Genomic DNA, 22,680 nt, shown 5'->3' with positions numbered 1-22,680 from the left:
CCTCCTCCAGGGGATCTTTCCGACCCAGGGATGAACCCGAGGCTCCTGCCTTGCAGAAGGATTCTTTCCACGGAGCCCCCAGGACAGGCCTTAGTATCCAATAGCTTAACACTAATACAGAGGAAACCAGAAGGTCACTGGTCTTCAAAGGCCACAGTGAGGCTGGTAATAGTTGTTTTTCTGCACTGACAACAGTTGCTGATGGTCATTAAAGGCGAGAGCATACCCACTCCCTGTAAAATCACCAAACTGAAAAGGAAGGGAATGAACGCAGGTGAGGCCTAGAGGTTTGCTCAGGATCACTCTGATGGCAGAAAGTACATGAACTGTGAGACAGATGAACAGCCCACGCTGATGCAGGCCCCGAAATCAAACAGGAAGCGCCGCTTCGCGCACTGCCCGGGGCACTGACACAGAACCCCAGAGGCGGCACCGAGCCCCCCGGGCAGGGACATGGTGTCCAGTCCATGGAATTCTCCAGGCCAGAATCCTGGAGTGGGGAGCCTTTCCCTTCTCCAGGGGATCTTCCCAACCAAAGGATCCAACCCAGGTCTCCCACATTGGAGGCGGATTCTTTACCAGCTGAACCGCAAGGGAGCCCAAGAATCCTGGAGTGGGTAGGCTATCCATTCTCCAAGCGATCTTACCAACCCAGGAATCAAACCAGGGTCTCTTGCATTGCAGGCAGATTCTTTACTAAGCGAGCTGTCAGGAAAGCTCACTATCACCTTTAGGAGAGGTGTAAGAAGATATAACACAGAGAAGATAGACCCATGCACTTCCCTAGTTGCTCAGTTGGTAGAGAATCTGCCTGCACTGTAGGAGCCCCCGCTCTGATTCCTGGGTTGGAAAGCTGTGCTGGAGAAGGGAGAGGCTGCCCACTCCAGTGTTCTTGGGCTTCCCTATGGTTCAGCTGGTGAAGAATCCGCCTGCTTATTACCAGTCTCACGACTCCTTACAAACGAGATGTTTCAATGAGCTTCGATAGATACTGAAATTGGACTTCCCTGGTGGCTGAGATGGTAAAGAACCCTCCTGCAGTGCAGGAGACCCAGCTTCGAGCCATGGGAGGGGAAGATTCCCATTAAGGGACAGCTCTTCTCCATTCAGTGCCCACGCCAGTAAGAAGCATACACGTTTCACAGGACCCCAAGAGCATGCAGGGGGCCGGGACCCACACTCACAGCGTCGTGATGTCCACCGCTGCCAGCTGGTCCGAAAGGAAACCCACCCTGGTGCTAGCCCCCGCCTGGCCCACCCGGCTTCTGCATTGCGTTGGCCGGTGCCTCGGCCCCACTGCCCCACACGTACCAAGCACGGTAGGAGCTGGCTAGGCAGCGATGGAGGCGCTGGGGCCAAAATACCTGGGCTGGAGGGGCGGGGCAGGGCGGGACGACTGGAGGGCGGGGCAAAAGCATCTTGCTACCCCTGAAACCCCACTGGGTAGCAGAGCTGGAACCCCCAAGCTCTGTGGGTCGGAACCTGATTGCACGGAGGACTCTATCAGGTCACAAAGGAAGCAAGGGATAAAAATGATCAAACACGCTCTTCCTCTTCTGTGGGTTCAGAGGGACGGGAAAGAGGCTGTGTCTGGGTGCAGCGGATGGCAGCTCTGATGGGCACGTAACTGGCCGGATGGGGCCAGAAGGTCGGAGCTAGTGATGCGGTGGGGCTTGGGCAGGGCTCCCGGGGTGACAGAGGAGACGGGCTCAACGGAGGGGTAGGTCCAGGGGTGGCTGGAGGAGGAACAACCAGGCAGAGTCACTGGTGGGAAAGGGCTCCCGCTCCCGGGAGGTACACTCAGGACTGGGCAGGAGGTGTTGGCCGAGGAGTGACCAAGCTGAGGCAGGCAGGGCTGGAAGGATTGGGCAGGGCTGGACTGGAAAGAACCTGGAGGCCGCTGTGAGGAATTGGGGTTTTATTGGTCAGTCAGAGAAGGCAAAGGCACCCAACTCCAGTACTCTTGCCTGGAAAATCTCAGGGACGGGGGAGCCTGGTGGGCTTCCATCTGTGGGGTTGCACAGAGTCGGACACGACTGAAGCAACTTAGCAGCAGCAGTAGCAGCATGGGGCTATGGTGTTGGAAAAGACTCTTGTGAGTCCCTTGAACTGCAAGGCAATCAATCCTAACAGACAATCCTAAAGGAAATAAATCCTGAATATTCATTGGAAGGACTGATGCTGAAGCTGAAGCTCTAATACTTTACTCACCTGATGTGAAGAGCTGACTCATTGGAAAAGACCCTGATGCTGGGAATGATTGCAGGCAAGAGGAGAAGGGGACCACGGAGGATGAGATGCTTGTATTCATCATTGACTCAACCGACAAGAGTTTGAGCAGGCTCCAGGAGATGGTGATGGACAGGGAAGCCTAGCGTGCTGCAGTCCACGGGGTCTCAAGAGTCAGACAGGACTGGGGGACTGAACAAGAACAGGGGGAACCATTGTAAGATTGAAACTGGCCGAGTAACAGGATTCCTTCATTCATCCATATCCTCCCCTCCTTCCCTCCCGTTTCCTTTCTGACTCCAGCACCGGCCCTTAGGATGGACTGGGTGCAGGGGGAGAGGCCCCAGGGGCCCCTAGGGCTCGGCTCTGGGGACCAGGGCACAGCCAGGCCAGCCTGAGCCTGGGCAGTGCAGCAGTGACGGGATGCTGCCCAGAGCTGATGAGGGCGGGCAGCACAGGATGGGAGAACCAGGCGGACTGGGGGCCTGGGGCCAGGAAAGGAGTGACGGGGCAGGAGCCGTTTCCTAGTCTAGCTCGGGTAACTGTGCTCACTGTGATGTGATTAGCTGAAAGAGAGCCTGCCGGGGAAGGGGAGGGTCAGGGGTCAGATGCAGCGTTGCTGCGCTTAGTGGTCAGTCGTGCCGGACTCCTTGAGGCCCCACAGACTGTCGCCCACCATGGACTGAAAATCCACTCGTAGGATGTTCATTTCCTGCTCCAGGGGAGACTGCTGACCCGGGGATCCAACCCGCATCTCCTGTCGAAGAGGACTCGGGTGCTTGCGGAGCATGAAGTGAAGGTGCCCAGGAGACAAGTAGGAACAGAGCAGGATGGGGGATGTAGGCGCAGGAGCCACAGGTGGGATTCACCGGCCCAGCCGCGCCTATGTGTCAGTCATAGCTGGGGCCAGAGGCTGAGGCCCCGCCAGAGGGAGAGTGAAGTCGCTCCGTCGTGTCCGACTCTGGGACCCCATGGACTGTATGGTTCATGTATAGAATCCTGCAGGCCAGAGTGCTGGAGTGGGTACCCTTTCCCTTCTACAGGGGATTTTCCCAACCCAGGGATTGAACCTGGGTATCTGCCATCGCAGGCCAATTCTTTACCATCTGAGCCACCGAGGAGCCCGAAAGAGATAAATAGGGGACGTGACATCCTTCTAGCATCAATCAAAACTCAAAGGATCTGGACTTGTTACCTTTTCCAACTAAATTTTCCATATTGATTACTTTTAAGAAAGTAGTATTGTATCTGAAAAGTATTTCCCTATCTGGTTGAATCTGAAGGATCCTGCCAAAAACAAAGAAAAAGAAGGCACTGATCTTCCCGACCCAGGAATGCAATGAGTATCAGCATAGTGTCCTTGCAATCACACTTACCTTATGAGAGGTTTTCTGGAAGCTATTTCACAAGTTTTCCAACACTGTCTAGAAGGGAGGAGGTGTCCGTGGTTTTCAAAGTCTTTATTTCCTGATCTGACTTTCAGCTCTAGAGAAGAAACAGAGTTGGTCCTGGCAATCGCACCCCAACAGGTCTGGGTCACTCGTCAGAGCACCATCTCCCACCACCACCACGTCAGTCCCCCTTGGCCTCCTAACTCTCAGCCCAGTGAGCCCTATCCGGGTATTGTTAGCAAAAGACCATGCCTGCAGCTCTGCCTGCGGGCACTCAGATGCCATTTCTCAGCAGCCTACAAAGAGCAATGCTGAGCATGGCCCTGTTCTGCAGAGCTTTCTGGAACTTTGAAGGCCTTTCTCCCTCTAAACTTGTTTCTTCCCTAACTTTGAAAAACCTTTCTTTAAACTTTTTTCTTCCTTAGCTTTGAGGACCTTCTCCCTCTAAACTTGTTTCCCCCATGAGTGCTCCATCCTTGCATAATGAAGATTGTCAACTCAAATAGCAGGGACGTCTCGGCCTCTCCCACGAGTGTGGCACTGGGCTGGGCACTGGGCACCTGGCTGAGAACATGACCTTGACGTTAGGTGCATTGCAGGTGATGAGAACACCAGAAGTGCTCAGAGGTACTTCCTAGATGTTATAGAAAACATCTAGATGGTGGCAGCCACACACAAATTCCCCAAGAAAGTCCCCGGCAGACACTTCACTCTGGACAGACCTTATGGAGGAGCTTCCGTGTTCCCCACTAGGTGACCGGCCTTAGGACAGCCTCATTCTTCTTGACTTGATTTTGTGTCCATACCATCAACTGCAGTGTCTGGACAGATTTCTAAAGGGACGGTGAGGCTTCCTGGGGGATGCGATTATGTACAAATGTTAAAGCTCTTCAGCCAGATGCAGAGGGAAACAGCATTTTAGATCCATCTGTCTGGTGATGTCAGAGAGCAGGTCCTCTGAGAATGGCCTGGGAGGTCCCAGGAGGTGGCGGTGGGGGGAAGGTACATGTGTCCCGGAGGGGACTGAGGAGAAGACAGTGGCAGGCAGGAGCCTTGAAATCCAGGCCAGATCGGGAAGGGCCTGCACCCAGCACACGGAGCCCAGAGAAGGGCGCCCGGTGGGTCTGGTTCCGCACATGAAGTGCTGGGCAGTCGGCTCCCCTGCTCCCTGCAGCCCGGCCCTCAAGTGTTTTAGCTTCTGTAAAGAAACAGGAGGTGGCCAGGAGGAGGAGCCCCAAGCCCAGGAAGGTGTCCCAGTGTTCGGCAACACGGAAAGACAGATCAGGTTGATGGTTAAAAATGAATGTTGATTAACCAGGCGATTCCTGGATCACGAGGCTGACCCAGCACCACCCCCAGTGAGGTCAAGCCCCCGAAACGGCACCAGGAGCTGAGATGAAGGATGTGTGAGTCACAGAGGTGCCCTTGGGGTCTGCAGCCCAGTCAGAGGGCCGGGACCCCTCCTCCCGCTCACTAATCTCACCCCACCGCCACCCTGCGTGTCACATGGCAGAAAAGCCGGACTTCAAGTATGGCTGTACGGAGGGTTTTTTCCCAGACCAAGGAATTTTATGAAAAGTACAGAGATCGAAAGCTTCAGTTTCACAAAGAAGTTTTTCTCTAAAAGCCCTGTTCAGTCCTAATGTGGATTTATGATACAGAGGAAAGGACCAGGTTGGACCTAAACAGACACTCAAGAAGCCAGTCAAATGATAGGGGTAAAATTCCCTGAGACTCAGAATGAAGCAATCACAGTGTGCCTCAGAAAGGGGTAAGAGGTCCTGGGTGGGGCGGCGAGGGTGGCGCTGACCTGCCCAGGAACGGAGAGCTGGGAAGGGAGGACCCAGGGTGGTCCCCCTACAGGACAGCGGGAACAGGGAGTCGGCGGGACGCACAGGCTGGGGTACAAGGGGTGGGCGTATGGGAGTGACGCCAAGGAGGGGGGCCGCAGAAACAAGAAGGGAGGCAGACATAATTCAGAAGCAATATTCAAATTCAAAATCAGAGTTTCACACGTGTATCTCTCAGCTCGCGTTTAAGACATGTGCGAGCGTTGCTCGTATTTCCTTTTCATGAATGTCTGAGCCTGACTTCCTGACAGCAGTTACACCTATTAGCTCCACAGAGTTGGTGGGCAGTTTCCAGAAGACACTGGGTGTCACATTTGTTAACCTCAGCGAGAAGTGATGGGAAGTGCCAGGGTCCAGCCTCAGTGGATCCAGGGTAATTCGAAGCGGAGATGGAGTCGGCGTCCTAGGAAAAAGCTATTTGATTAGAAGTATAAAGAGAGGTTAGAAAAGAATAGTGTAGTAGGAAAATTAGTGGAGAAAAAGATCCTGAATAACTTGGTTTACGTGGGAGTCCAATAAAACCTCAAGACAAGAGGCTTGCACCACCTACGTAGGCCAGCGGTGCCTGCTTGAATAGCGGAGGGTGCCCCGCCTTGGGCCCCCTCTCGTGTGGGTCTTAGTAACCAGGGCAAAATTAGCAGCCTTGGCACGCACTCACGCTCCAGATGGGAACTCAGCCAGAAAAACGGAGAACAAGAAAGAACGACACGGGGGAATCAGCCTTTCCAGAGACTGATCCGTTTCCTTTATTTTCAGGTTTGCTTATATACCTTTTGTTGCACATAGAGACAAATGGAAATCTTAAAGTCACGCGGGGGTCAGCAGTCCTGACCTTTATCAAAATCAGGTGCTTCATATAAATGTATACAAAAAGGTCTTAGGGGTTTTTACATCATCTTCTGGCCAAGGGGCCTGCTAACATTTTATGATCCTTTCTTTCTGATAACGATCAGGCAACCAGAAAACTTATTTTCCAGGGGTGATTTTTCTTATACCAGGCACCACCCTCTGAAGGTACCAGATAAAATTGCATTCCTATAGGGTGAGGGTGTAGTGGGTTACAGTTAAGAGAAGAATTTACTTAGCCTAAGGTTAATATGATTAATCTTAAAGGTTAATATTTATTTCTCCTATATGCTAGTTATATTCATTATAAGGGCAGGGAATATGGAGACTTAGCAGCAAATATTGGCCCAACTAATGAAAACCCTTCACCAGTATAATTTCTAACCAACCCACTATACTAATAATTTCTAACTTCCTAAAAATATCTGCCTTTAGTAAGTTTAAAATATCTCATGCCTCTCACAGTTGGGAGGCTGTAAACAATCACATGTGGCCAGACGAACCTGTTCAGGCAGGCTAGATAATCTTCAGAGGAGTTTGTAAGTTGAAACACTCTTGTCACGCCCAGGAATTTTTATTGACTGGAGCTGCAAGCTAACTCCTTCTCCGAAAGAGAGGCTGGGGGACAGCCCCCCGAATGTCAGAAGTGTAGGTGAGAGAATGAAACAGTAAAGTAGGCAGATTCTGGTTTTGGGGGTAGATGCTCGGGAACAGGGGGTTTCCAGAGGCTCAATCCCACCTTTGCGTATGCCGAAGCCTCCTTCCTCATGACCTTTGCCACGGACGGAGGTCCTCACACCGGCTCCAGGCAGGGAAGCTTGGTAAATATCTGTCTCCACCTCTGTTGATGCGAAATACTAAAAGGGACTTTGCACGTCACCCACTAGGCCCCCAAGGAGAAACCTCCAGACACATCACTGTGCTGGAGACGTGGTGGGTTCCGACGTGAAAGGGGCCCGATTTCGTGTCCGGCCAGCATTTCTCACAGGCAGCACCGCTGACAAGTGGGGTCCGATGACCATTCCTGACGTGGCTCCTGTGCCCCTCCACTAGAGGCCAGCTGCGCCTCCCTCCATTAGGACAACAGAAACGCCTCCGGGCGTGCCACCTGTCTTCAAGGGGCACAGTGCCCACCAGCTGATAATGATGTCACAGACTCATTCAGCCCAGGAGGGCACAAACCACGATAACCGGAGGAAGACAGGAAAAGTCTCTTTGGGCTGAATCTAACCTGGCCTGGGGAATACAGGGAAGGGCATATGTAGAAACGAAAGTGAGAATGCTTCACCAGCAGTCTCACAGAATTTTCCAGACCCAGCGGAGACTTTGTCACGATGAGAGTTTAGGTGATTCCTGTATCCCCCACCACCCCGACCCCCACCCTGGCCAGAGATTACCTGCTCCACGAGCAGAACCAGCATCCCGGAGAACCCCAGTGGGATCCCTGGATGCATCTCAGGCAAACGTGCACACACCCTGGCGCTAACTGCTGTTGTTGATCACGTTACATGTGAATTACATACATGATATGGAGCGTATGTTAATGTCCTGCGTATGGCGAGGTTCCAGGACACATTCACCCTGAGTTTGTGGTGATTGGTTATCGGAAACCAAGACACCTGTTTACTCACAAGCAGTCAGTCCTGGCTGCCCGGGCTCATAACCGGTGACTTTGGGCAACAGGCCCCGGTGGCGAGAGCCCTTTTCCCTTGACACCCACTGCCAACACTTCTCTGAGCTGGAACTACGCATACTCAGCTCTCAGAGCCTCAGAGCTGCATGCCAGGGGCAGGGCAGGCGTGACCCAGCTCTAAGCAGGGGAGACGTGGCTGAGGAATCAGGTGAGTCTGAGCCGAGAACCGCGGAGAGCCCCCGACGGCTGCTGGGTCGCCTTCAGGTTGCTGTCTGCACCACCATCCAGAACAGAGTTCCGCAGAAAAAGAGTGCGGTTCTCAGTGAAGAAAAGCCAATTCAAGTCCCCACGTCCTGAATTGGTTTGCCAGAAGTTTTACCTTCATTTTCCGTTCAAAGTATTCCTTAACAAAAGAAACCCCTTGTTCAGTTCAGCAGGGACCCTCAGTCATGTCCAAGTCTTTGTGACCCCATGGAGTGCAGCACGCCAGGCCTCCCTGTCCATCACCGATTCCTGGAGCCTGCTCAAACTCATCAGTCGGTGATGCCATGCAACCATCTCATCCTCTGTCACCCCCTTCTCCTCCAGCCCTCAGTCTTTCCCAGCATCAGCGTCTTGTCCAATGAGTCAGGTGTTTGCATCTGGTGGCCAAAATATTGGAGCTTCAGCTTCAACATCAGTCCTTCCAATATTCAGGACTGATTTCCTTTAGGATCGACTGGTTTGATCTCCTTGCAGTCAAAGGGACTTTCCAGAACCTTCTCCAACCCCGCAGTTCAGAAGCATCAATCCTCTGACGCTCAGTCTTCATTATGGTCCAACCCTACTATCCATATATGACTCCTGGAAAAACCAGAGCTTAACCTTTGTCAGAGATTACCTGCTCCCTGGATTAACCTTTGTCAGTAAAGAAAACTACCTTCATGGCAACATCTTGTTTGAGGTCAGACCAATTAACTGGTCCTCTGACCCAGTCAAGTTGACGCACAAAATTAACTGTCACACTGGGCTACCTCGTTTTTCTGGTGGTCATGTATGGATGGGAGATCTGGACCATAAAGAAAGCTGAGCACCGACGAATTGGTGCTTTTGACCTGTGGTGGTGGAAAAGACTCTTGAGAGTCCCTTGCACTGCAAGGAGATCCAACCAGTCCATCCTAAAGGAAATCAGTGCTGAATGTTCACTGGAAGGACTGATGCTACAGCTGAAACTCTGATAGTTTGGCCACCTTATACGAAGATCTGACTCACTGGAAAAGACCCTGATGCTGGGAGAGATCAAAGGCAGGAGGGGAAGGGATGGCACAGGTGAGATGCTTGGATGGCATCACCGACTCGATGGACATGAGGTTGAGTAAGCTCTGGGAGCTAGTGATGGACGGGGAGGCCTGGTGTGCTGCAGTCCATGGGCGTGCAAAGAGTCAGACACGACTGAGCAACTAAACTGGGTTACCTGTTTCTCTCATGGAAACACAGGCTGTGTGGAGTTGAAAAGCCAACTATAGAAATATCCCGACCAAAATGTGTATATGTTTTAATGTGAAAAGACTGGATTGAGATCTTTCATTTCTCAGGATTTGCTTTGCCCTTGCCTGGTACTCAGCATCTGAAAAAAGACTATTTTTCTCCATAAAATATTCTGTAGTCCACGGCAGGACTGGCTCCATAATCTGCAGGGCTGGTGCAAAATGAGAATGCAGGACCCTCTGCTCAAAAGCTGTAAAGACTCTGAAGACAATGAAAGCAGAGCACTGAGCCTGGGGTCCTTCTGGGGGGCCCAGGGAGGCCCACCGGCCACCCTTCCTTGAAGCCAGAGCTGGTCACAGACAAGATCAACCGGGAGGACGGTAAGTGACGGCGAGCGTGGCTCGGTCACGTCTGACTCTCTGTGACCCCGAGTCCGTGGGATTCTCCAGGCCGGAATCCTGGAGTGGGGAGCCAGTATCTCCCGGGGACCTTCCCAACCCAGGTATTGAAGCCTGGTCTCCTGCGCTGCACGGCTCCAGCTCCCACCCCTGGTTCCCAGCGCTCGGGCCTCAGGCTGCTGTTCTGCTGACCCAGGAGGGCTCCACTCAGACGTTCCTGGCAGGACCTCGCCCCCGGCACCTACCTGCCTGACATCCTCATCTGGACGCAAAGGAGCCTCCAGCTCGGCTCGCACACTGGCGGCTCGTGTCCCCTCCGCCTGCTCCATCTGAATGTTCCCACCTCTGCTCATGGCGACACCACTCATCCCGCCGTCAAACCCTGCCGAGTCCTGGGCGCCTGGCCTTCCCGCCCACAGCTGACCATGAACAACCATGTGGGCTCTGGTTTTAAAGACAACAGGGCTGTCTGGTGGCTCAGGGGCAAATAATCCGCCTTCCAATGCAGGAGACACAGGCTCCAGTCCTGGTCTGTGAAGACCCCACAGCCCAGGGGCTTCTAAGCCCACGGGCCATAGCTACTGAGCCTGGGCTGAGAGTCCGGGAGCCGCAGCTCCTGCGGTCACGGGCCCGGAGCCCGAGCTCCGCACCAGGAGAAGCACCAGCAGGAGAAGCCTGAGCCCCGAGCCCAGAGGGCCTCCGCCTCGGCAGCGACAGGAAAGGCTGAGCGGCAAGGAGCCCCGCACAGCCGAGTAAATAGATACAAGGATCAGAAAACCACAAGGCAATCTCACTTGTGCTTCCTACCCCCACCACTCTCAGCCCAGCCACCATCCTCAGGAAAACTTCCAAGTAACCTCCTGGGTCCTGCACACGGGCCGAGGGGCTCTGGGGCATCAGAGCCACTGTGAGAGGCCACGGGCTCTGTGAGAGTCAGAGGAGGGACACAGGAACCAGGAACCCGGGCCGTGGAGACCGCTAGGGAGGCTCCTGGACGCCCTGCAGAGAAAGGCGTCTGTGTAGGTAGCTCCTGACGGGAGGGGTCAGACGGTAGGATCCAGGCCCATGAGCATCACAGCTACAGTCTGGAGTTTGAACTGGATCTCGGGAGTTCTGTGAGGCCCAGAGAGCTGCGAGCTGCCCCGTGGGATGTGCGATACAAGACGGTACACCCGCCGCACAGACCGCCCCTGATGATACAGCAGAGGGGAGCATGGGGAGAGGAAGCCAGGGTTTGCCCAGATCCACATCGGCCACCAAGGCCACAAGAGGCTCAAGTTCCTTAAGGTCAGCCATACATGACCACTGGAAAAACCACAGCCTTAAGTAGATGGACCTTTGTTGGCAAAGTAATGTCTCTGCTTTTCAATATGCTATCTAGGTTGGTCATAACTTTCCTTCCAAGGAGTAAGCGTCTTTTAATTTCATGGCTGCAATCACCACATGCAGTGATTTTGGAGCCCCCCAAAATAAAGTCTGACACCATTTCCACTGTTTCCCCATCTATTTGCCATGAAGTGATGGGACCAGATGCCATGATCTTCGTTTTCTGAATGTTGAGTTTTAAGCCATCCTTTTCACTCTCCTCTTTCACTTTCATCAAGAGGCTTTTTAGTTCCTCTTCACTTTCTGCCTTAAGGGTGGTGTCATCTGCATATCTGAGGTGATTGATATTTCTCCCGGCAATCTTGATTCCAGCTTGTGCTTCTTCCAGCCCAGCATTTCTCATGATGTACTCTGCATATGAGTTAAATAAGCAGAGTGACAATATACAGCCTTGACGCACTCCTTTTCCTATTTGAAACCAGTCTGTAGAAAGGCAATGCCAAAGAATGCTCAACTACCACACAATTGCACTCATCTCACACGGTAGTAAAGTAATGCTCAAAATTCTCCAAGCCAGGCTTCAGCAACACGTAATCGTGAACTTCCAGATGTTCAAGCTGGTTTTAGAAAAGGCAGAGGAACCAGAGATCAAATTGCCAACATCCACTGGATCATGGAAAAAGCAAGAGTATTCCAGAAAAACATCTATTTCTGTTTTATTGACTATGCCAAAGCCTTTGACTGTGTGGATCACAATAAACTATGGAAAATTCTGAAAGAGATGGGAATACCAGAGCACCTGACCTGCCTCTTGAGAAACCTATATGCAGGTCAGGAAGCAAGAGTTAGAACTGGATATGGAACAACAGACTGATTACAAATAGGAAAAAGAGATACATAGGGGACATGAAATCCTTCTAAAGTCAATTAAAACTCAAAAGATTTTGAAATGTTACCTTTTCCAACTAGTTTCCATGTTGATTACTTTTAAGAAAGTAGCATTTTGTCTGAAAAATATTTCCCTATCTGGTTGAATCTGAAGGATCCTGCCAAAAACAAAGAAAAACAAGGCAATGATCTTCCCGACCTGGGAATGCAATGAGTATCAGCATAGTGTCCTTGCAATCACGCTTACCTTATAAGAGGTTTTCTGGAAGCTATTTCAGAAGTTTTCCAACACTGTCCAGAAGGGAGGAGGTGTCCATGTTTTTCGAAGTGTTTATTTCCTAATCTGCCTTTCAGCTCTAGAGAAGAAACAGAGTTGGTCCTGGCAAGCAAACCCCAACAGGTCTGGGTCACCTGTCAGAGCACCATCTCCCACCACCACCACGTCAGCCCCCCTTGGCCTCCTAACTCTCAGCCCAGTGAGCCCTGTGCGGGTATTGTTAGCAAAAGACCACGCCTGCAGCTCTGCCTGCGGGCACTCAGATGCCATTTCTCAGCAGCCTACAAAGAGCAATGCTGAACATGGCCCTGTTCTGCAAAGCTTTCTGGAACTTTGAAGGCCTTTCTCCCTCTAAACTTGTTTCTTCCCTAACTTTGAAAAACCTTTCTGTAAACTATTTCCTTCCTTAACTTTGAAGACCTTCTCCCTCTAAGCTGTTTCCCCCATGAGTGCTCCATCCTTGCATAATGAAGATTGTCAACTCAAATAGCAGGGACATCTCGGCCTCTCCCCTGAGTGTGGCACTGGGCTGGGATCTGGGCACCTGGCTGAGGACACGACCTCTGACCTGAAGTGCTTCACAGGTGATGAGAACACCAGAAGTGCTCAGAAGTAATTCCTAGGTGTTATGAGAAAACATCTGGATGGTGGCAGCCACACACAAATTCCCCAAGAAAGTCCCCGGCAGACATTTCACTCCGGACGGACTTTATGTAGGAGCTTCCATGTCCCCCAGTACGTCACTGGCCTTAGGACAGCCTCATTCTCCTTGACATGTGTTTGTGTCCATACCATCAACCACAGTGTCTGGACACATTTCTAAAGGGATGGTGAGGCTTCCTGGGGGATGTGATTATGCACAAATGTTAAAGCTCTTCAGCCAGACACAGAGGGAAACAGCATTTTAGATACAGGTCTTCTTGGGGATGTCAGAGAACAGGTCCTCTGAGAATGACCTGGGAGGTCCCGGGAGGTGGCAGTGGGGGGCGGGGACTGTGTCCCGGAGGGGATTGAGGAGAAGACAGTGGCAGGAAGGAGCCTTGAAATCGGAGCCAGGCCAGATTGGGAAGGGCCAGCACCCAGCACACGGAACCCAGAGAAGGGGGCCCGGTGGTTCCGGGTTCCACACAGGAAGTGCTGGGCAGTCGGCACCTGCTCCCTCACCTCCTGAACGTGACTTCAGGTTCCGGATTTGTCCCAGCTTGGAGCCTCTCACATGTGAGTGGCTTTTCCACCTGGAAAACCGGTCAGATCCTAAATCCAGAAGACCTCGTCTGTCCCGCACACCTGTCTTAGCACCCCTCGCCCCAGCTCTCACCCCAGCTCAGAGCACGTGCGTGGTGGGCTCTGCTTCAAGACGATCCACAGACTGTTTTCTCTGCAGAAACACTGCAGGACCCATCCCAGAGTCTCGGGTGTTCCTGCCGTACGAACACAAGGGTGAGACAGAAACCCCCAGGGCAAGCAGAGATTTTAAAAGAGCAATTTGCCCTAAACTCGTTTAATATGATTTTTCATATCAATTGTCTCCTAGCCAGTGGCTGGATTTACTGTGCTTACTTGTTTGTGTCGTGCACAACCCTCCGAGCCAGAAGGTGTTGTATGAGAGCAGAGCCAGACGTCTCGGCTCAGCACGCTGAAGTGGAAGAGAAGGGTGTCGGGGTCCCCCAGTCCCCTGAATGGGGTGCTTCTTCCCAGAGAGGCTCGCAGCTTTGGGCATCTCTGGGCCCCCGCTCCAGCTGTCCGCCTGCCCAGGAGTTAGCGTCCAGCCATCTGGAGCCAGGCCTTGTTCGATGTGTCCAAAGGAAGGACAGGAGGCAGGGGGCCTCATCCTGCTGCCGGCCTCTCTTTCCATGGGGAGTCCAGGTGAGCCCTGATCCAGGAGCGGCTGCCTGGACGCAGTGCCGGCCCCAGGCTCCCGTGATGTTCGCAGCCGTCAGGGCAGACGCCTGGGAACGCCTCTGTCCCCAGGAGGAGAGGCAGGAGGCCCACAGGCCACCACGAGGCGTGCTGCCCTCTGCCTGCTCTCGGAGACGCTGCTTCAGGGCCCAGGCGTTGCAGGCCTCGCTGAGGGCGCTTCACTGGGAGCCAGCAGGACGCTCACCCCCGCTGTGCATGGAGCCAGGGCCTCTGCCCGCTCGTCCTCAGCTCTGGGCCTTCACGCTCCTGACAAGAGGGCTCTCTCCTCTACCGTGGACACGGGCCGCCCCGGTGTGCCAAGGCCTGAGGGACCTCCCTCCGTCCGGCTTGTATCCCCATGGTAGGAGATGGCTTTAACCAAGGATGAAAAAACTGAGCTCGAAATGAGAAAAAGCTTTTCATTTTTTCCTCCCTCTTCTCCCAACAATAGCTACATGGACTTAATCCCACCAGGCTCCTCTGTCCATGGGATTCTCCAGGCAGGAATACTGAAGTGGGTGATTGTTTTCTTCTCCAGGGGATCCTCCCGACCCAGGGATCAAACCGGTGTCTCCTGTACTGGCAGGTGGGTTCTTTACCATCTGAGCCACCAGAGAACTCCCAAAACGATACATAGGGGACATGAAATCTTTTTAAGAATCAATTAAAAATCAAGAGATTTTGAAATGCTATTTTTTCCATCTGAATTTTCCCTATCTGATTACTTTCAAGAAAGTAGCACTGTATCTGAAAAATATTTTCCTATCTGGTTGAATCTGAAGGATCCTGCCAAAAAGAAAGAAAAATAAGGGCCCTAGAAGGAAGCATTTTCAGAAGTTTTCCAACACTGTCTAGAAGGGAGGAGGTTTCCATGTTTTTCAAACTCTTTATTTCACAATCTGACTTTCAGCTCTAGAGAAGAAACAGAGTTGGTTCTGGCAAGCGCACTCCAGCAGGTCTGGGTCACCCGGCAGAGCACCATCTCCCACCACCACCAAGGTCAGTCCCTCTTGACCTCCTAACTCTCAGCCCAGTGAGCCCTGTACGGGTATTGTTAGCAAAAGACCGTGCCTGCAGCTCTGCCTGCGGGCACTCAGATGCCATTTCTCAGCAGCCTACAAAGAGCAATGCTGAGCATGGCCCTGTTCTGCAAAGCTTTCCGGAACTTTGAAGGCCTTTCTCCTAAACTTGTTTCTTCCAAACTTTGAAGACCTCCTAAACTTGTTTCTTCCATAACTTTGAAGGCCTTTCTCCTAAACTTGTTTCTTCCATAACTTTGAAGGCCTCCTAAACTTGTTTCTTCCATAACTTTGAAGGCCTCCTTAACTTGTTTCTTCCATAACTTTGAAGGCCTCTTAAACTTGTTTCTTCCATAACTTTGAAGGCCTCCTAAACTTGTTTCTTCCATGACTTTGAAGGCCTTTCTCCTAAACTTGTTTCTTCCATACGTTTGAAGGCCTTTCTCCTAAACTTGTTTCTTCCATAAGTTTGAAGGAGTTTCTCCTAAACTTGTTTCTTCCATAAGTTTGAAGGCGTTTCTCCTAAACTTATTTCTTCCATAAGTTTGAAGGCATTTCTCCTAAACTTGTTTCTTCCATAAGTTTGAAGGCGTTTCTCCTAAACTTGTTTCTTCCATAAGTTTGAAGGCTTCCTAAACTTGTTTCTTCCATAACTTTGAAGGCCTTTCACCTAAACTTGTTTCTTCCGTAACTTTGAAGGCCTTTCTCCTAAACTTGTTTCTTCCATAACTTTGAAGGCCTTTCTCCTAAACTTGTTTCTTCCAAAACTTTGAAGACCTCCTAAACTTGTTTCTTCCATAACTTTGAAGGCCTTTCACCTAAACTTGTTTCTTCCATGACTTTGAAGGCCTTTCTCCTAAACTTGTTTCTTCCATAACTTTGAAGGCCTTTCACCTAAACTTGTTTCTTCCGTAACTTTGAAGGCCTTTCTCCTAAACTTGTTTCTTCCATGACTTTGAAGGCCTTTCTCCTAAACTTATTTCTTCCGTAACTTTGAAGGCCTTCTCCCTCTGAACTTCTTCGCCCATGAGTGCTGCATTCTTCCATAATGAAGATCGTCTACTCAAAATGCAGGACCAGGTTGGACATAAAGAGACACTTAAGAAGCAATTCAAATTATAGGCATAAAGATTTCCTAATTCAGTTTAGGCCATCTCAGTGTGACTCAGAAGGGGGTAAGAGATCCTGGGGGCAGGGGGACGGTGGGGGTGATGGTGACCTGCCCAGGAACCGAGGGAAGGGAAGGGAGGACCCAGGGTGGTAGGTTCCAACGTTAAAGGGGGCTGATTACATGTCCAGCCAGCATTTCTCAAAGGCAGCACTGCTGACATTTGGGGTCAAATGACCATTCCTGCTTCTGTTGGGTCCCTACCATCTCTGTCCTTTACTGAGCCCATCTTTGCATGGAATGTTCCCTTGGTATCTCTAATTTTCTTGAAGAGATCTCTAGTTTTTCCAGTTCTATTGTTTTCCTCTATTTCATTGCATTGATCACTGAGGAAGGCTTTCTTATCTCTCTTTGGTATTCTTTGGAACTCTGCATTCAAATGGGTATATCTTTCCTTTTCTCCTTAGCTTTTCACTTCTCTTCTTTTCACAGCTGTTTGTAAGACCTCCTCAGACAGTCATTTTTCTTTTTTGCATTTCTTTTCCATGGGGATGTTCTTTTTTTTTTTTTTACTTTTTTTTTTAATTGGCAATTCAATCTCTACATATATACAGTATTGCATAAATTATAAGTGGGTTGATAATTATAGTAACAATATAAATTCATAAGCATTTACATAAAGCTGCTGCTCTAGGTTTTGGTGCATTTTGTGCCAGGTGCCTTAGTAAACATGACAAACATAAAGGAACTCAGCTACTCCAATTCATAAGAACAGGCTTTCAAAAGCGGCAAATATGTCATCTCATAGAACACTTAATAAGTCAAATCCAGGAAAATCGATAACTAAAGGACAAAAGGAACACTGTTTAAGAAAGGGTGGTGATAAAAATGTTAGGTTAAAATATTAGGCTTAAATTTTTAGCAACTGGACTTAGGGTCCAGAAAGTGTACACATGCTGGTAATTACAAGAAAAGATCCCCGTGTTCTGCTTCAAAATCACTACCACATTCCAAAAGAACAATTCTGGGTTGCTACGGTGTCCTCTTCCCTGCTAGTGTGAACTACTGTTCCAAGTCCTAGTGAAATAAGGTGGTAATTCACACAAATGGGTTTTAAAATAAGACTCTTCTCACCCCAAATAAAATAAAGCTAAATATGCTCTCCAAATTACAAGGAAATCTAGTCAAAATGCTGACCAGATAAAGAAGCTGGATCACCCATTTACCTCCACTGACTGCCTCAGAGCACAGAGCTGGTGTGGCACCTCCAAGAGAGGAGATCTGGGTGGTCCCCGCTCTGCCCCAGTCCGGCATGCAGTGTCGGGGGACAAAGCCCATCAGCATCCCTGGGGTTTTATTCCCCAGGTAAAGAATCGAGTGAGTGGGTTAGATGGCTTTCAGAGAACTTCCTGCTATTTTTTTTTTGGCCTCGCCACGCAGCATTTTGGGATCTTGTTTCCCTGATCAGGGATGGAACCCATGACCCTTGCAGTGAAGTGGGGAGTCTTAACCACTGGACCACCAGGGAAGTCCCTTAAAGAGACTTCAAGAGAAAGGACCTGAGTCAGCTTGAGTTCTCACCTCTGGGCAGACGCTTAAGAGTGGCAAAAGAAATGGACTTAAAAACAGGTGGGTGAAGTATTTACCTTCTGATCTCATCACTGGGAACTGTTCGGCACTATAGTTCAAGGAAAGCTTTGTCCAGTATTTTAATCGAATGGCTGGGGATGCTACAGGGTGATAAGCAAATGAGGCATCTGACACTGAAATTCTGGATAAAAAATGTAGGGACACGATACCAAGTCTGGGTAGGAAAACAGTGCACCATCACAGGACGCCAGCAGTCTAGACTTCTTGCCTCTGAATTTCCAGTCATCAGTCTTGGTGGTAAGTGAAAGATCTACCAAAGCACAGCTGTTAAGAATACGTTTTCTGAAATCCTCCCACGAAGGCCACCTCCATGGGACCAGTTCTAACAGAAAGGATGCAGGAAGGAGAAATTAAATTTTTCTTTACAGATCAGAAAGAAGGCCCAGAGAGAGCAATGGATTCTCATTTTCTGTCCCGTATAAAGAACAAAAGTATCAATTCTTCTGGAATCTAACACACTGGCTTTATTTTCAAATGCATCACTTTATTTTCCTTGGAAGGCAGCCATGCATTACACACCTTAAGCACGTGACAGTCACATGGTTTCTTCAATAAGCCCCAGCGCTTCCACAGCTCTCCTGGGGCCCGAGCAGTCCTGAGGAGTCAAATGTTAAAGCTTTCTCCACAGCCACATGTTCCTTTGATGTCTGGGTTATTGAACACAAACTCACTGGATAATTTGTCTTCAACAAAGTCCATTTCTGTTCCTAACAGCGTTAGCTGTGCTTTCTTCTCGATGAACACTCTGACTCCATCTTGAATAACTTCTTCATCAGACTCTCCTTCTGTCTCTGTATTTTCTAAAGTGTAGGAAAGGCCATTACAACCCCTGGTTCAGACACCGACTTTCACACCAACATGTTCAGGCTTATCTTTAAGAAGTTGTTCTATCTTGTTTACTGCTGAAGGTGTCAGGGTGAGGGCGGCCCGGGTGGGCTGCAGCTTCCTCTTGCTCACAGCCCGGACAGTGGCCTGGACTAACGAAGCCGACATCCTCGCTGTCCTGCCGCCCCGGTGTTTAGGGCTGGAGGTCGGCCATCTCACCCTCTCTCCATGGACACCACGGGCCCATGGGGATGTTCTTGATCCCTGTCTCCTGTACAATGTCATGAACCTCCATCCATAGTTTATCAGGCACTCTGTCTATCAGATCTAGTCCCTTAAATCTATTTCTCACTTCCACTGTATAGTCATAAGGGATTTGATTTAGGTCATACCTGAATGGTCTAGTGGTTTTCCCCACTTTCTTCAATTTAAGTCTGAATTTGGCAATAAGGAGTTCATGATCTGAGCCACAGTCAGCTCCCAGTCTTGTTTTTGTTGACTGTATAGAGCTTCTCCATCTTTGGCTGCAAAGAATATAATCAATCTGATTTCGGTGTTGACCATCTGGTGATGTCCATGTGTGGAGTCTTCTCTTGTGTTGTTGGAAGAGGGTGTTTGCTCTGACCAGTACATTTTCTTGGCAAATCTCTATTAGTCTTTGCCCTGCTTCATTCCGTATTCCAAGGCCAAATTTGCCTGTTACTCCAGATGTTTCTTGGCTTCCAACTTTTGCATTCCAGTCCCCTATCATGAAAAGGATATCTTTTTTGGGTGTTAGTTCTAGATGGTCTTGTAGGTCTTCATAGAACCATTCAACTTCAGCTTCTCCAGTGTTACTGGTTGGGGCATAGGCTTGGATTACCATGATATTGAATGGTTTTCCTTGGAAATGAGCAGAGATCATTCTGTCATTTTTGAGATTGCATCCAAGTACTGCATTTCAGACTCTTTTGTTGACCATGATGGCTACTCCATTTCTTCTAAGGGATTCCTGCCCGCAGTAGTAGATATAATGGTCATCTGAGTTAAATTCACCCATTCCAGTCCATCTTAGTTCGCTGATTCCTAGAATGTCGATGTTCACTCTTGCCATCTCCTGTTTGACCACTTCCAATTTGCTTTGATTCATGGACCTAACATTCCAGGTTCCTATGCAATACTGCTCTTTACAGCATCAGACCTTGCTTCTATCACCAGCCCCATCCACAACTGGGCGTTGTTTTTGCTTTGGCTCCATCCCTTCATTCTTTCTGGAATTATTTTTCCACTGATCTCCAGTAGGATATTGGGCACCTACCTACCTGGGAAGTTCATCTTTCAGTGTCCTATCTTTTTGCCTTTTCATACTGTTCATGCGGTTCTCATGAAATGGTAGGGACCTAACAGAAGCAGAAGATATTAAGAAGAGGTGGCAAGAATACACAGAAGAACTGTACAAAAAAGATTTTCACAACCCAGATAATCACGATGGTGTGATCACTCACCTAGAGCCAGACTTCCTGGAATGTGAAGTCAAGTGGACCTTAGGAAGCATCACTATGAACAAAGCTAGTGGAGGTGATGGTGTTCCAGTTGAGCTGTTTCAAATCCCAAAAGGTGATGCTGTGAAAGTGCTGCACTCAATACGCCAGCAAATTTGGAAAACTGAGCAGTGGCCACAGGAACAGAAAAGGTCAGCTTTCATTCCAATCCCAAAGAAAGGCAATGCCAAAGAATGCTCAGACTACCACACAATTGCACTCATCTCACACGCTAGCAAAGTAATGACCAAAATTCTTCAAGTCAGGTTTCAATAGTATGTGAACCATGAACTTCCAGATGTTCTAGCTGGATTTAGAAAAGGCAGAGGAACCAGAGATCAAATTGCTGTTGGATCATCAAAAAAGCAAGAGGAGTCCCAGGAAAACATCTATTTCTGCTTTACTGACTATGCCAAAGCCTTTGACTGTGTGGATCACAATAAACTGTGGAAAATTCTGAAAGAGATGGGAATACCAGATCACCTGACCTGCCTCTTGAGAAATCCATATGCAGGTCAGGAAGCAACAGTTAGAACTGGACATAGAACAACAGACTGGTTCCAAATAGGGAAAGGAGTATGTCAAGGCTGTATGTTGTCACCCTGCTTATTTAACTTATATGCAGAGTACATCATGAGAAATGCCAGGCTGGATGAAGCACAAGCTGGAATCAAGATTGCCGGGAGAAACATCAATAACCTCAGATGTGCAGATGACACCACCCTTATAGCAGAAAGTGGAGAAGAACTAAAGAGCCTCTTGATAAAAGTGAAAGTGGAGAGTGAAAAAGTTGGCTTAAAGCTCAACATTCAGAAAACAAAGATCATGGCATCTGGTCCCATCACTTTATGGCAAATAGATGGGGAAACAGTGGAAACAGTAGTTGACTTTATTTTGGGAGGCTCTAAAATCACTGCAGATGATGACGGCAGCCATGAAATGAAAAGACACTTACTCTTGGAAGAAAAGTTATGACCAACCTAGATAGCATATTCAAAAGCAGAGACATTACTTTGCCAACAAAGGTCCATCTAGTCAAAGATATGGTTTTCCCAGTAGTCATGTATGGATGTGATTTGGACTGTGAAGAAAGCTGAGCGCCGAAGAATTGATGCTTTTGAACTGTGGTGTTGGAGAAGACTCTTGAGAGTCCCTTGGACTCTGCTTAAAACTCCTTGTCACAGTGACTCAATTTTATTTCTCATTTTACAATACGTTGCTTATTTCTGCACCAAGATAAGCTGGAAGGATAGAGCCAAGTGAATAAACCTGGGGTGAAAAGAGCTGGAGAAATTAAGGGTAGAAGTGAGATATTTGAGCCTCCCTCAATGTTTCAGTTCAGTTCAGTTGCTCAGTTGTGTCCGACTCTTTGAGACCCCGTGAATCGCAGCACGCCAGGCCTCCCTGTCCGTCACCAACTCCCGGAGTTCACTCAGACTCACGTCCATCGAGTCGGTGATGCCATCCAGCCATCTCATCCTCGGTCGTCCCCTTCTCCTCCTGCCCCCAATCCCTCCCAGCATCAGAGTCTTTTCCAATGAGTCAACACTTCGCATGAGGTGGCCAAAGTACTAGAGTTTCAGCTTTAGCATCATTCCTTCCAAAGAGATCCCAGGGCTGATCTCCTTCAGAATGGACTGGTTGGATCTCCTTGCAGTCCAAGGGACTCTCAAGAATCTTCTCCAACACCACAGTTCAAAAACATCAATTCTTCAGCGCTCAGCTTTCTTCACAGTCCAACTCTCATATCCACACATGACCACAGGAAAAACCATAGCCTTGACTAGACCGACCTTAGTCGGCAAAGTAATATCTCTGCTTTTGAATATGCTATCTAGGTTGGTCATAACTTTCTTTCCAAGGAGTAAGCGTCTTTTAATTTCATGGCTGCAGTCATCATCTGCAGTGATTTTGGAGCCCCCCCAAATAAAGTCTGACACTGTTTCCACTGTTTCCCCATCTATTTGCCATGAAGTGATGGGACCAGATACCATGATCTTCGTTTTCTGAATGTTGAGCTTTAAGCCCACTTTTTCACTCTCCTCTTTCACTTTCATCAAGAGGCTTTTGAGTTCTTCTTCCTTCACTTTCTGCCATAAGGATGGTGTCATCTGCATATCTGAGGTTATTGATATTTCTCCCGGCGATCTTAATTCCAGCTTGTGCTTCTTCCAGCCCAGCGTTTCTCATGATGTACTCTGCATAGAAGTTAAATAAGCAGGGTGACGATATACAGCCTTGATGTACTCCTTTTTCCTATTTGGAACCCATCTGTTGTTCCATGTCCAGTTGTAACTGCTGCTTCCTGACCTGCATACAGATTTCTCAAGAGGCAGGTTAGGTGGTCTGGTATT

At 49.4% G+C, this 22,680-nt stretch overlaps 1 pseudogene; it reads right to left on the bottom strand.

The window, feature by feature from the left end:
• Window positions 18,426-19,041, bottom strand: LOC102171966 (annotated as a pseudogene).

This window comes from Capra hircus, chromosome 23, assembly GCF_001704415.2.
Source record: "Capra hircus breed San Clemente chromosome 23, ASM170441v1, whole genome shotgun sequence".
Classification (NCBI taxonomy): Eukaryota; Metazoa; Chordata; class Mammalia; order Artiodactyla; family Bovidae; genus Capra; species Capra hircus.
Note: the sequence above shows the minus strand (reverse complement) of the source record. Positions and strands in the feature narration are given on the sequence as shown.